We start from the raw sequence: 15,156 nt of genomic DNA, 5'->3' as shown, positions 1-15,156 counted from the left end.
CTTGCTTTCAGTAAAGAGCTGCCATGTCTTTGAAAAATGCATTTAAGATAAGAAATACTGCAAGTTTTCCATCAGAGTGCACATCATTTTGTGTTTGGATTATTATTATTATTATTATTATTATTATTATTATTATTATTATTATTATTATTATTATTATTATTATGGCGGAATATGAATTTATTTAGCAAGTTAAAGTGACACTCACTGAGAAGACATAAAAACTTACATACTGTATACATACATACCGTTGTTCAATGTATTCTATTGTAGCATATTTATTAGCTAGCTAATGTTTTGCTAACTATTAAGCTAACTTGCTAGTGTAACGAAGCAGCTTCAGATAAAAATTCCTTTATTACTGTACCAAAGACTGTTTGTAAGTATTTTTTCTTCACCTAATACCTTAGGCTTCCTACATTTCAAAAGAAACATCTCTCCATTTTCTGCTCACTACATTTCAAATGCTACATTTCTCTATAATCACATATCTTTAAAGCTATAAGGTGACTTTTTAGCATCAGACAGTTTCAATCTAAATTCCTAACAAATCTAAAACTTTAACTAAACATTAGCAGGCCTAATACACATCAATATAATCTATCTATCTATCTATCTATCTATCTATCTATCTAGCTCCACTTTGTATTTGTCAATGACAGCTTGCAGTTAGCATTCGGCTAGTTATTATCATGCTAGCTAACATGGGAATGAAGCTGTTGTTAGTTAGCTTTAGCTAATATTTTCCTTCTTGGTTCCTTGGTGAAAAAGACACTGATTTATCATTAGGAATTAAAATCTTTCTCATGAATCTTTCTTCTTCTTTTACTTTAATACCTTGAGTAAATTCAGGAGGTTATACTTTTCTATTCTAATCTATATGAGGAATTTAATTTTTAAAAGTATTCAGGTACGTTCACCACCTCGGCTAATCCATGACAAGACGATAGAATCTGCACAGTCACTGTTTGTAGGGGTTGAATGCTTTTTTTTTTTTTTTTTTAATACATAATCATTTCTCCCATTATGACGCTTGTGTTCAGGAAATCCCTCCACTCCTGGACTTTTTGGTGTTTCGAGTCTTCTACAACAAACTGATGAAGGTGCAAACAGTAAGCTCATTGTGTTGGAAGCAGGGAGGGAAAAACGAGAAAGGTCTTTCTAACTCATGACAGCAAAACAGTTGTGTGTGAGGGAGAGAGAGAAGCGTTCTGGTCTCAGTGTTGACACAATGCAGTGTTTAATCCCTCGGGATAAACTGTGGGCTAGTTTCTGACAGCAAAGCACCACAGCTGAGTACGGTGATGCAGCGCTCGCGTGTCCCAGCAGAAATGTTAATGTGCATCTACGTTTCGTATATCAATACCTCATCAGGTTTAAATGTTGAAGAAATGGTGGCACTCAAAATAAAATTAATATATTTTTATTAATTGATCAGAGCTTAACATGCACAAATAGTTAGGCAATGTTCATACTTCATATACAACATTGTTAATATAGAAACTATGTTTAAAATAAAAGATAATCAATCAAATTCCACCATCACATTTGGAGAGGCGGGGTCTGAGGTGCTTGCTGTAATTTGTGTAAAGTTACTAGTAAAAGCATAAGTCACCAAGTTGGCAATTTATTAGCACAGAAACAACCTCTTGTCAAAAGTCATGTCGATCCTCCAAAATGGCTGCCGCCATTAATGTTCCAACATTCAGCTTCACCGTGATGATTTTTAATTCACGTTTATAGATGATCGGCATGTCTGTGTGACATCGCTGAACAACTGGGTGTGGTTTGAGGTGAGAGATTTCTATTACTAACTCCATTATTAGCTACATTAGCCTCGTAGCTCCAGAGCAAAACTAAACTCTGAATACATTAATACATTTGTTAACTATATTTATAACACGGAGCTGATAAATGCTTTATTCTGATTGGTCAGAAGGTGTTGATTCAGCTTCTATAACAGCATCTCTGTTAGTGATAGTGTATTAGACATATAGTAACAGCTCATTTGTATAGCAAACACGCCACATCAATGGATTAAAAATATGTGTCATTGTTTATATGGTGAAGTTCTGGTGAAGTTTTCTGTAAGGAGACGTTGACTTATGTTTCATGGAAGGAGTCTCCAGTGTCAGTAACAGTCAGAGTATAAAAACTACAATGTGTCATTCTAAAAAACTGTAATGGTTGTCAAATTGTTGTGGTGTAAGAGGAATAAAAGACTTCAGGACATGCTGTTACAGGAAAATAATCCACGTCAGGGTGGAAACAGTAACTTCGCTTCATCACACCACCTCACCGCTGATCATTTTCTTCCAACAACATGACAGAGAGGGTTTTATACCTTATTTGTTGATGCTGACGTTTATGGATTTGGGAAACCTCGTTGCTGATGACACAATTATTGATTCATTATATAAAGTCTATAGATTTATCAGCTGTTTGTGTTGTGTTTCTCTGATGTTGTCCCAGTTTCTGATAATCCTGATCATCTTGACTGGAATCAGCTGAAGGTTAAAACATTGTTTCTGCTGGATTGATCTGGGTGTGTGGAATGCAGCGACAGGCTTCCTCTTGCCTGATACGGATGAAAACAGTGATATCAGTGAAGTTCTCAGCAGCTGCGACTTCCTGACAGAAAAAAAAAAACGACACAGCGATCTCATTAGTGAAAGTGGTACACTCTGTGAAACTGTGTACCTGTCTCGGGAATGTACAGCCGCAGACAACAGTCAACTGTTAGGCCAGGGATGGGACACAACGACCAAATATGTTCCTGAATTATGCAGCGAGTCTTTTCCAAATTTTGTGATAATGACATGAATGAGATAAAGGAGGCCATTTTGTGCTCATTCTTTCCCACTGCCAAAAATATCCTTTCCTGTTCAAATGAATGTTGGCTAATCATAACAGGAGAATGGAAGGCTACATCAAATAGCACTTCCAGATGTGAATGTTATCCGTCACTGATTATCCGTTTCTGCAGCAGATTTTAAACCTGTAAATTTAAATCCAAAATGCTATTTCAGCAGGATTGGAAATGTATCAAGCTAGTATTTGGGCCAAACATGACTACGGCTTTGTTCTTTGTCCTGGCAGGAAATACTGGGTGAGTCCCAAACACTAATGTTTAATAAAAAAGCTTTTATTAGAATCAATTATAATAAGAAACGCTCACTGAGAAATTGAGAGAATTGCTAGAAAAGAAAACATAACTGCACTATTGTAATATATTTACTAGCTAATCTGCTAATTAGTGTTTTTATTTATTAAAAAAAACATCAGAAAGCACAATACTTTCTAATGTAACTATACTGTAAAGCAGGAATGGAACTTTGTCAGGCTAATTTATATATATATATATATATAATTTTATTCCTGGATTCCTGCTTCGATCCTGAGCTCGGGTTTCTGTCTGTGAGGACATTTGCACATTCTCTACATGTTTAAAAAGGTTTCCTCTGTGTTCTCTGGTTTCCTCCAACCTCCCAAAACATGGCTACACTGTGAATGTGTGTGTCTGTGTGTGTGTGTGTGTGTGTGTGTGTGCATATAATCCCATACGGGATGTTCTGAGGATAGGGTCCGGATCCACCGTGACCCTTACCAGGATATATTGCTTGCTGGAGATGAATGGATGAGTGAATGAATGTTGTAAATCTCTGTATATTTGCTAAGTAACTAACAATGCTTACTTTTGCTGGCACTTTGTCCTCCATGTTTGTTTTTTCTTGCAGCCTTATTGGTCAGGGAGGTTAAAAAACATGCTTGATGTCTGTTTTTCTGAAAGTTGAAATTGTTTCAAGTTTGGAAGCTCTTCTTTTTTGTGGTGTTTTTACACTTACATACAGTACATACGGTTCTCGGTATGTAGGCCTGTAAAAATTAAAGGTGTAAACCTCAGGATTCCACATGATACGTTACGATTTTACTCCATAAGGCAATGATTCAATAATTGACGATATTAAATCTCCCTCAGTACAATACGAAAGGAATCAATTTAATAACCTCTGATGGATATGTGACCAACTTTGTTCCGAAACTGAGGTAGGCCTACCGTTAAATCACAACAGGTGTAGAGAAGAACGATTTTAAAAGTATCACAGTTATGGAAAAATTATCTTGCTGGCTTACTTGTTAAAAAATAAGAATAATTTTTACACACCAGTTGTCTGTCCTTCTTTCAATATTAATCGATTTATAATCAATAATAATAATAGGTTTAGGATGGCTGCCTCGAATCATTTCAGTTGTTGCCTTTTAAATCGATGCATCAATCCAAATCATCTGATCATTACGTACCTAGTACAAATACAGTTCATGTATGAAAAATACATTTAATGTGCCATTACAGTATCAGTGCTGTAAATATAAATGAAAATGACTATCCTGGAAACCGGGCAAGTAAGACACGGTATATTTACAAGATTATTTTTTTTTTACAGTGTATGATAACGCTCTCAGAAAGAATCGTTTTCCTGCTAAACGTGTCCCAGGGTTTTCTCTGGAACCAGAGGAGAGGACGTTCTGACATGTCTGAGATCCTGCCACAGTCCCTCACACCTTCTGAGTGGAAAATTCATCTGCATTAGCATGACAGCATCCCCCTGCAACCATTTTCCAGCATCAATCAAACATGGCAGATGCCTCAGAGTGATTTCATCTCAGAGTTACTCAGCTGTTCACACTAACCTTTTCATAGCGCAACCAATAAGTTGAGTCTTTGTATGTGATGCAAAAAAGATGCGACTCGCTAGTTACAATGGAGGAGCTGCTAATTATTTGAGTGTCACGATATCCAGAGCTATTTAGTGTGTCGAGTGTCATGCAGCCATTTTTTTTGCCTCCATGTTTTCCCCCATGTTCTCCAAAGAATGACCAAAAACCCTTTCTTATTTGAGATTTAGATACATGCTGGATTTAGAAAGATGCAGAATAGCTATATTCTAGCTCTATGAATGATCTACGTTTTCAAGCGCACCTTGATGACAAAGCACCGCTTCAACCAAGCTGATCATCTGCTTTTTTTGTATTAAAAATGTCGCATAATTATATATTTAACAACATATAATAAAATGGTTGATATGGTATGATATGGAAAGTTTTCTGTAAGGGTAGATTTATGTATTCATTCATGGAAGGAGTCTCCAGTGTCAGCACTCAGTAACAGTCAGTCAGGTCTTTCAGCAGGGGGAAGTCTATGTTTTGTGGTTTCTAGGTAATATGACAACTTGCATTTTTTTTTAATCATATTAACTTCAGAGGTTGTTGAGGGAACGACTATTTATAGCTGCTATAACGTAAGTGAGAACAGGAACTAACCGTTGTTCCACAACAGTAAATGTAACTATAAATGGATAAAAAGTAGGACATGACATTCTTTAATTAATAAAAATTGTAATTGTTGGAAAAGTGCTGTGATATAAGAGGAATAAATCACTCATGCTGTTACATGTTGTTATTGGAAAATGAGTAACTTTGGAGTGGTAACAGTAACTCCTCTTCATCACACCACCCCATTGTTGATTATTTTCCTATAGTAGCACATCACCAAGTGTATTATTCCTTACATATTGCTCAGTCTTGGTATTTATCTGTGTTTGCTAGTATGCAGTCACAAAAAATTCCAACAAAAGTATCGTAAATATATAAAGAGCTCTCGTGCTAATAGGATATTTTAATAGGAATGATATTTCACCTTTTGTGATCTTTTGCTAAATCCGTATTTAGTTTGAGATTTCACGCCTGATATCTAATATGCCAGTGTTCTAACACCCAAGAATGGAAAAGTAGCAGGTGGAGAGAGATGATTGTAGTTTTTAACCGAAGCATGTCAGCAAGCCAAATGGAGTAAAGGGGATTTTTTTTTTTTTAATTCCAGTGCTCACGAGTAATGACAGCATAGGTATGTACAACCTCACACTGCTAACACAAACACAATCTCATGCCTTTTTTCCATGAAAGAATAAACAAGTAAAGAATGACAGATTGATTGGCATGAAAGGTTTTTTTTCCACAGGAAATATTTCAAATGTATCCTGAAGCACAACAAAAAGATCCTACAGGGAAGTGAGAGCTGAGGATTACAAGTTACTAAAGGAAACTGGGTGTCAAGGTCTGAGGCATTGTTCTTATTAATAACATCCTGGGGAAAAAAATTAATGTAATTTAAACTATGTACAATGGCTTGCATAAGTATTCACCCCCTGAAAGTTTCCACATTATGTAATGTTACAACCTGGAATTGGGATTTCATGTCAGGAGTTTACACAAAATAACCTGTGATGTTGAAATTTGGGAGAAAAAAGTCAATATTGTTAGCAAAATTATTTACAAATAGAAAATTGTTGTAAAAGTATGGGAGAATTTGGTTAGCGGATTAGGCAGAGAAGCAACCAAGAGGCCAAGGGTAAGTCTGAACATGATGCTACCACCACCATGCTTCGTTCAAAAGCAACGTTTTATTAATATCCAAGCCATTGTCACTACAGAGGCAGAGATTGTAGGAAAAATGTGTACACAGAGATGGGAAAACAAACATGAAACAGCAAAACATGAAAGAAAACCTTTGTAAAGAGCAATAGATAATGAATGAGTGAAATAGGCAGAGTTGAAACGGAAACAGTAAATAGACGTCTTAGCTCATTTTCACATTTCCTTTTTTCTTGGACTTGGGGGTATTGTAAGCTATCCATGCTCAGCACCGTATGTCGAGTAACATTATTGGTTTATCTTGTCACATTACTTCCTGTTTCTACTTTTGTTAAGCCAGAGAAATGGTTGTCATGGTTACTGATATGTAAAACCAGATTTTCATAGCATGGGAATGCTGTAGTTAGCTTTGCTTTTTGTTGTGTATCTGCCTGCATCAGCAGACATCAGCTCCCAGATATTTGCAGATATTCCTGCCATGACATGCCATGTATCCAACAGGCATTTTTCTTTGCTGCTTGAGTGTTAATTCCAGAGGGAATTATGGAAATTATGTCACAAAAGTGACATGGAATTGCAGTAGGAGTTATTCTAAGTGAAAGCAAACCTGTAATAATAGGCTCCGCCCCGAAACGCGACCAGAATTACTCAAAAGTCTGTCAAAAGACTCTTTTACAATCCTGTAAAAGAGGTGTATACGGTAAAGGCTTTGGATGCTCTGGGTTCAGTCTGAGTCCCGAATCCTTTCCACTTGTGCTACTGCTTTTATTGGAATAAAGACATTCACCATTTATCACCAAGTTCAAAGAAGTCCTTTGTTTCAGGGGGTGAACATTTATGCAAGGCACTGGAACCAGATTAGAGTCGATAAAAGTGTCCCGGTTTCACCTTTCCTTTCTGTTCACAGTAATCAGTGTGAGGATAAACAGAGGATGATAGAGTTGTTACAACATTGCTGCAGAAAAAGCAGAAGCACTGATAAGCGCTGTGTGAATAAAGGCAACGTAACCCACAGTGACCCTGAGACGAGCCAAAGCAGCTGGAATGTCTGCTCTCCTTTCTGCTCGTTGAGTGAAATATTTACTCGTAGAAAAGTTCAGTTAGGCTTCCATGGTGAGGCAAGTGTTGTGTGGACATCTCGCTCGCTCTCAGTCTGTTCCTGAGTGAAACAGGATTTTATTTAAAGGTGCAATAGTTGATTTTTTATTCCTTACTCGTACAAATAGCCAGGAAGATTTATGGATTAAGTCAAGGCCTTAGCAAAAGTGTATTTAGTTGCAGAGAAAAACCCATCTGGAAAATGGAGTTCCGGTCCGGAAAGCTTGTTTGTGTTTGGTTGCGTCTCCTGTCAATCATTTTATAGACACTCTACTGTACAGGTCAACGAAGATCCTGTGGGCGGAGCTTCATGATCATGGGCAGGAATCAAATGTCAAACCCACCTAATTGTTAGAGAGCTAATCTTAAAAAAAAGACTAATCATACCTGATGCAGCTTTAACAAAGTAGTATCTTTTTTTCCCACAAAATAACATAAATTTCCATAAATGCAATATATACAAAAAATGCCTTGGCGAGTATAAGTTCAAAAATACATTAAAATGGACTTTAATACATAATACAAAATACCAAACGTTTAAAAAAAACATATGAAATACTGCAAATGAAAAATGTACACTGCCATTCCCTGGACTTTCTCATGTTTTATTGCAACACCGCTGTTGAATTCTCGAATCTGATTGGTCAGAAGCTTGATTCATTTTCTACATACTAGTGCAGCTGCAAATCACAGGGTTATATTAATGCGCTCCTTCTAATACATTATCGTTTCTATAGTAACCGCTCATTCACAGGGACTTGTACGGTGAGCATTTTCAAGTTGTTTGTCTGCTTTTGTTTCTTTGAGAGAGAAAGAAGAGAGAGGCTGGTGAGGGAACGACTGTTTATAGCTGCTACAACGTAAGTGAGAACAGGAACTAACTTGTTTCTCAGACGTCCCACCTCATTAAAAGTAACTATAAAGGTAAAAAATGTATGATATCTCATTCTTTAATAAAAAGTAAAACATAATTGCTATGGTCTATAAAGAATAAAACACTGCAGGATGAGCTGTTAAGGGAAAATAATCAGCTTTGGGGTGGTAACAGTAACTCTGCTTCATCTCACCACTCTGTTGTTGATTATTTTCCTATAACAGCATGACATGGAGGGTTTCATTCATATAAATATATTAAATTGTACTATACATTCAGAGAATGCTATGATACACAAGATTTTCTACAAAATCACATGCACATTAATAATATAAAATAATACTTTAATGTATTTATAGAACTCGTTTGTTTTCTATAAAATAAAAAAATTCAATAAAAAAAGGAAAACGTACATAATTCCTATAAAATATACAAATATACATACTGAGCTTGATTTCAAATGCACGTCTATCCCTGACTCATACACACTAACCTTTCACAGAGGCTGGTTTTAACCAAGTCCTGCTCAACTTTGGAATTTTGACATTTTTCTCCTCAACAGAGCGAGACGGAAAGTCAAAGCCGGTGCTGTTTGTGATTCAGGCGCTAAATAAGGCGGCCCTGTAAGTCATGCGCTCACAGAAGCACAAACGAGGGTAAAAAAACAGCCCTGAGGAATGTGCCACTGAGACGGGGTGAAGCGTCCTGATCCAAAACCACAACAACTCACTCCCATCATCCCATCATCCCAACACTGACATGTCTGTTAGGGTTTAGTTTCACATTTCAATCCTGCTCCTATCTCTCTTGGCATGTGAACGACGAGGCTGTTTGTGAGCTTTGACTCAGGTTCTGTCTCTTAACTCTTCACTGGCACTGAACAAGCTCGGTGGCAACCATCACAGGGTTTAGTAGTTTTCCGGAAATGTTTACATCGGTGTATGAGAAATCCCTGTTTTTTTGCTGCAGTGAAGGCCAACTGTGTAATAACAACATTCCAAAGTGACCCATTATACTTCTGTACTATAAGTAAGCAACCTGAGCACTTTTCTAAAACATATTCTCTGATTTTCTGTGTGACTGCGGAGGTGGCGACCATCTTGCTAAGAGATCCTGCAGTCGTCAAACAAACCCCCTCTCTGTGATTCCCAGCTTGGCCTCGTCAGAGTGGAATCCCGTGCTAAATTTTGCCTTTAATTACGCACAACCACCTTCCCTCCCTCTCTCTCTCTCTCTCTCTCTCTCACCCTCCCTCTCCTTCTCTTTCCCCCTTCTCTTCCTCTCCAACCACTCTATCATCCAAGCACACAGCTCTCCTTCACCCCAGCCCTCAAACAGTCCTGTTGAGGTTATTTTTAGGGAGCGTGCTCCCCTTCCCTCCATTTTGCTCCACAAACATTGACTCTTGATGAGAGCACGATTTTGTCATCCGTTTAGCCTTCGTGTAAGGAGTGTGCTCCTAATTCAGCAATCTGTCAACAGACACACAGATACATGCGGCGAAAATATGTAATGAACTACTTTTAGGGAGTGCACTACACTGCATACTTTGACCTCGGAGTCTTTATCACAGTTCACTTCTATCATTTAATTAGTCTTCACGTCAAGGCTGTAACTCCTCATCCTGAAATTTATTTCGGAGATAATATAAATAAAGAAGACAACACATGTTGTGCTGGTGTAGGAAAATCATCAACAACAGGGTGGTGTGATTAAGTGGAGTTATTATTCCCACCCTGATTATTTTCCTATATCCAGAAGTGTTTAATTCCTCTTATACCACAGCAATTTGTCAATGTTGGCAATGTTTAATTTATTACAGAATGACACATCCTGCTTTTATCCATTTATATTTGCATTTACTGTTTCATGAAACAAATTAAGTTCCTGTTCCCTCAAGTTATAGCAGCTATAAACATTCGTTCCCTCACCAGCCTCTCTTTTTTCTCTCGCTTTAAGTTAAAAAAAAAAAAAAAAACTCAGCTTGTCATGTTACTGAGGAAGAAAACACAAAGAATAAACTCCTCTGTCCTGGAGACTTTACGTATCTGAAAACTTCAAGTTACAAAGCGCTGACACTGGAGACTCCTTCCAAAAATGTTCCACATACTGATTCATGGATTTAAGTATTTAAGAAAAGAAATATGGGGGAAAATCTCATTTCTCACTCTCCCACCAAGCGAATACAGTCCTGATGTTTTCTGTACTTCATCTCATCCCTGATCTTCATGATTTCTACACTGCACTCTTGGATCTTCAGCTGAAGTGACCACATTAATGATTTAGCCATAGCATTTATGATTTTTAAGCCCGCAGTGATCTAGAAAACTTTTGAAAACGACTTTAATGTTTATTTACCTCACAGAAAAGCGGATTCACTGAAGGGGAAAGGACGCAGGATGTGTAAGATGCATCTGTATCTGGTTGCTGCTACTTTAGCTTCGCTCCAACTTTATCTTTGTGAACTTTGACCTGTGACTTCACAAACCTCTGTCTTGTGAGCCAATAGAAAGCAAGTGGGTGGAACTGTGGGCTCTTTTGACAGACTTGCTTACCATTAATTAGCGATCATACAGGATTTTGTGTTGCTGGTTTCTTACTGTTAAACCTGGTGCACACTACATGATTTTAACCCTGATAATCCAGTCACTGACCCATTTGACACTCAGGGGCTACACCCCCCAGCCCGGTGACGTTGCTGTGCACTTTTCTCTTTCTGCGATTGCAGAGCCTCAGTTTTTTTCAAGCATGTTTGGTTTTGAGCAACCAAAACAGTGAGAGCCTGAGAGGAAATCAAATTCATCTGCTCTCACGCGCAGCAGATCCCTGAATCCAGTTTACCATGCAACTATTAGTGTGGGAGGGCAAGGACAAAGTGTAAGCACAGTAATATCGCTGAACTTATACGGCATGTCATAATCAAATGATTGTTAGGAACAGCAATAATAAACACAAACATGACATGAATCCTGACGGTGCACAGTATAAAAGTAGCTAACCAATATTTCCTCGACGTTTTCTCTTATTTCTCTTTTCTCTTGTTTCTGTACAAAATAGTGAAAAAGTCACATGACAGCTCTCATGTTTTTTTTTGTGAGAAAGCAGGATTTGGGGATGAGGCGCACACAAATTCAGCACGGATCTCTCCACCCTTACAGCACAAACAAAAGACTGATCACAAGTGATTCAAGTCAAGGGTCAATGATTCTAAGATTTTGAAAGCCGTGCACTCTTCACTACTCAGCACACATCATTAGACTCCTCGTCTATTAACATATGCTTTCGTTTTATTCCTTACGTGCTGTAGTTCAGGCGTTAATTAGCAAATTAGTTACCCGAGGTGGTGTGATCAAATACATCCTGTACGTGAACATGAACGGTCTAAAATCTTTTCTAAAAACATGGTGGATTTCTAACAAAATATCTAAACTACAGGAAGTTCATACGGCTGCTCTAATGCTGAATCCATTGTATTCAGAACTCCGAATAACCCGACCTCCCATACAGGAGAGTGCAATGGAATGGTCATTCAACTCTGGTGAGATCTGGTGCTCGATCCAGCAGACCCACTTCATCAGAACACGCTAAAATTCCTGTAGTGGGAGTCTCTCATACACAATAATGTTAATACAGGAGACGCCCGTTCCAGTGCATGGAAAACTCGCTAACTCCCTTCAGTTTGGTTAATATGTAATGTTAGGATAAGGAGGCTTCTGTTTTATAATGTAACAGGAATTACTGGCATTTCCAGTGTTTCAGGAGTGAAATATGCTTATAAAACAATCACACTGGCTCTTTCCTGCTACATACTATGCTATTGTTCAGGGATAAGAAAAGGGTTTTTTTTTCAATTTATTTTTATGTTCCTGCTCCAGCGTTCTCCATCTTTATCCGGAAACCAGTTAGAATGAAATAAAAGAATGGTTAATAGTATTCTTTATAAATAAGGCTATAAATAAGGCTATAAATAAAAAACACTGCATTTAACCAGAAACGTGTAATTATTTTTAACATTTTCAGAGCATTCGACTTCTTTGCAGTGCGATTTGTTGCCGATAGATTCGTAAGAAAAATACTTTCCACGCTGATTTTCCTGCCGTCGCTCCATCTTCAAAAATCTGGCTATAGCGGATATCTGTGTAACATCATATCTTCCTGTAGCCAGAGAGGAAGTGATGAATTCTGACTGGAAATTAGGTCTGCTTGGAAAATGTTTAGGCACTTTTTAAATTAACGTTTTCACTCTGGAAGAATGTGGAGTGATTCACGTTATTGATTATGTTCAGTGAAAAAAATTGTTTGTTTTTTGTGTATTCGTTCCGTGTAACGTTTGTAATCCCTGCTGCTGTTAGCACTTCAGTTCTGAAAATCTTTATATTTATTTATACAGTATATATATATATATATATATTGTGTGTGTGTGTGTGTGTGATTATATGAAAAATCATAAGTATTACTCTTAGTTTAGCCTGTTGCACATCCTGAAGTGTTTTATTCCTCTTATACCATAGTAGTTTACCACCAATTACACTTTTTTTTTATTTATTAAAGAACAACATATACAATCCTCTGTCCTGAAGATGTCGGAAAACTTAAAGTTACAGCTTTACCTCTGACTGTTACAAAGCGCTGACACTGGAGACTCCTTCCATAAAGGTTAAATAAACATCATCTTGGAGAAAACTTATCAACACATCAATGATTTCACACTTTTTAAAAATGTGTTACTATAGAAACGAGAACATGTTAGAACATGTTAGAAATAGCGCTTTAATATAAACCTGCGATTTTTCTTGGATTGTCTTGGATAACATGGATTTTTTTTTTGTGGAAGTGACTAAATACAGCGAATGAGGGCTTCGTATAAATAAACACGTGCTGCTGCTTCTTCTTCTTTATTATCTGAAGACCAATCCTACACACTCAGCATGGGAGTGTCCTTATAATAACGGTCTTTTTTTTTTTTTTTTTTTTTTTAACTACTGAAGTACTCACGGAAAAAAATGCATCAACCTGCACAGCAATCCCTCTGCTGCTGGACCACACACTTTCCTGCCTTTTTTTATGAATTTAACCTGGGCTGAATGAGTGTCTGTGTGTGTGTGTGTGTGTGTGTGTGTGTGTGTGTGTGTGTGTGTGGTGTGGGTGTTGCCGATGATGGCTCAAAGGTTTCAGAAGAAGCTCTTCTGATTAGAGCAGAATAATAGGAATGCTTGCTAGCTCGAGTTCCTCAGTTGATTGGGGACGTAATGAAGATGTGAGAATCGATCAGTGCTGCTCCTCATCTCCACCTCCATCTCAACCTCCATCACAAACAAGATGATTATGGAAAAGGACAAAGTGAGGGGTGTGTCTCACTCAGGAAGCTAACGTTTCCAGTGGTGGCCCTGTAGGAATGTGGCCTTTGTGAGACACAGGCGTCTTTTGTTTTCTCAAACACCTCGGAGCTTTAAGTGTAATATCTGTGCATAAAGACAGCTCTGTTGTTGATTACTATGGAAGCGCAGGTTTAAGAGTAATTTACGGCGATTTCCTGATACTAAAACCACCCAGCGCATCGGATTGTAGCCTCACAGGGCCGGTATTTGTAAATTATGAGCATTTCACAGTGCATTTTGCTCGCACTTTTGTTTACTGTGCTGTGTTTTAAAGGTGTAGTCAGTGATTTGGAAGTTAACTGTTTCGGAAAAATTCAGACAGATTCGAATACAAGTCCCTTGTTTTGTGTGTGTGTATATATGTGTGTGTGTGTGTGTGTATATATATATATATATATATATATATATATAATAATATATATATATATATATATATATATATATATATATATATATATATATATATATATATATATATATATATATATAATATGCACAGTTCTGTGCAAAGGTCTTAGGCATGTGCAAAGAAATGCTGTAGAGCAAAGATGCCTTCAAAAATGAATTTAAATGTTTCTACAATTAAAAAAAATACTATAATAGTAATAAATGAAACAAAGTTGCTTTAAAAATAAAGCAGTATCTGAGGTGCAGTGTGTGCAGTTTTATAAGGAAATGAGCTGGAAGTGTTACTGAGCATCTTGCAGAAGCAGCCACAGTTCTTCTGGAGACTTTGACTGTCGACTCGCTTCTTATTTCTGCAGCGAAACCCAGCAGCCTTCATTATGTTTTTATCTGAAAAGTGTCTCTTATGGAATCTGCTGCTTTCTTTACTGACATACAAACATTTTTCTGTAACATTTCATTCTGTGCTGGAAAACTAATGTTTGGAATCTAAAATGTTTTTGTACTGAATCAATAATGTAGAAGTCAGAAAATAAACATCTATAACAATGTTTGCACTAAAAAAAGTAGGGTGCCAAAGACTTTTGCACAGTGCTGTTTGTGTGTGTATAATATATAATGTATGTGTGTGTGTGTAATTTTTTTTTCACAATTCATTTATGTGCACACGATCACATATTATTCACATTTCAGGCCATAACATGGTGAAATTTAAATATTCTTCACATTTGATAACACAAAATCACATGTGAAAAAAAAAAATAATAATAATGTTAAATGTATGTGATTTTTCCATAGTTGACAAACACAACTGCTGAACCTCCATTATTTATAAAATTATCTGATGACATTAACCACAATGACAAAAGTTAAAAATGTACATAAAAATCAGTGTCCATTGGTATTAATAAGTTTTTTAATCCAGTCTTTTTCAACTCTTCATAATTAAGTTATGATTTGTTTAAAACA

This window comes from Pangasianodon hypophthalmus, chromosome 7, assembly GCF_027358585.1.
Source record: "Pangasianodon hypophthalmus isolate fPanHyp1 chromosome 7, fPanHyp1.pri, whole genome shotgun sequence".
Lineage (NCBI taxonomy): Eukaryota > Metazoa > Chordata > Actinopteri > Siluriformes > Pangasiidae > Pangasianodon > Pangasianodon hypophthalmus.
This window is presented reverse-complemented; position numbering follows the sequence as displayed.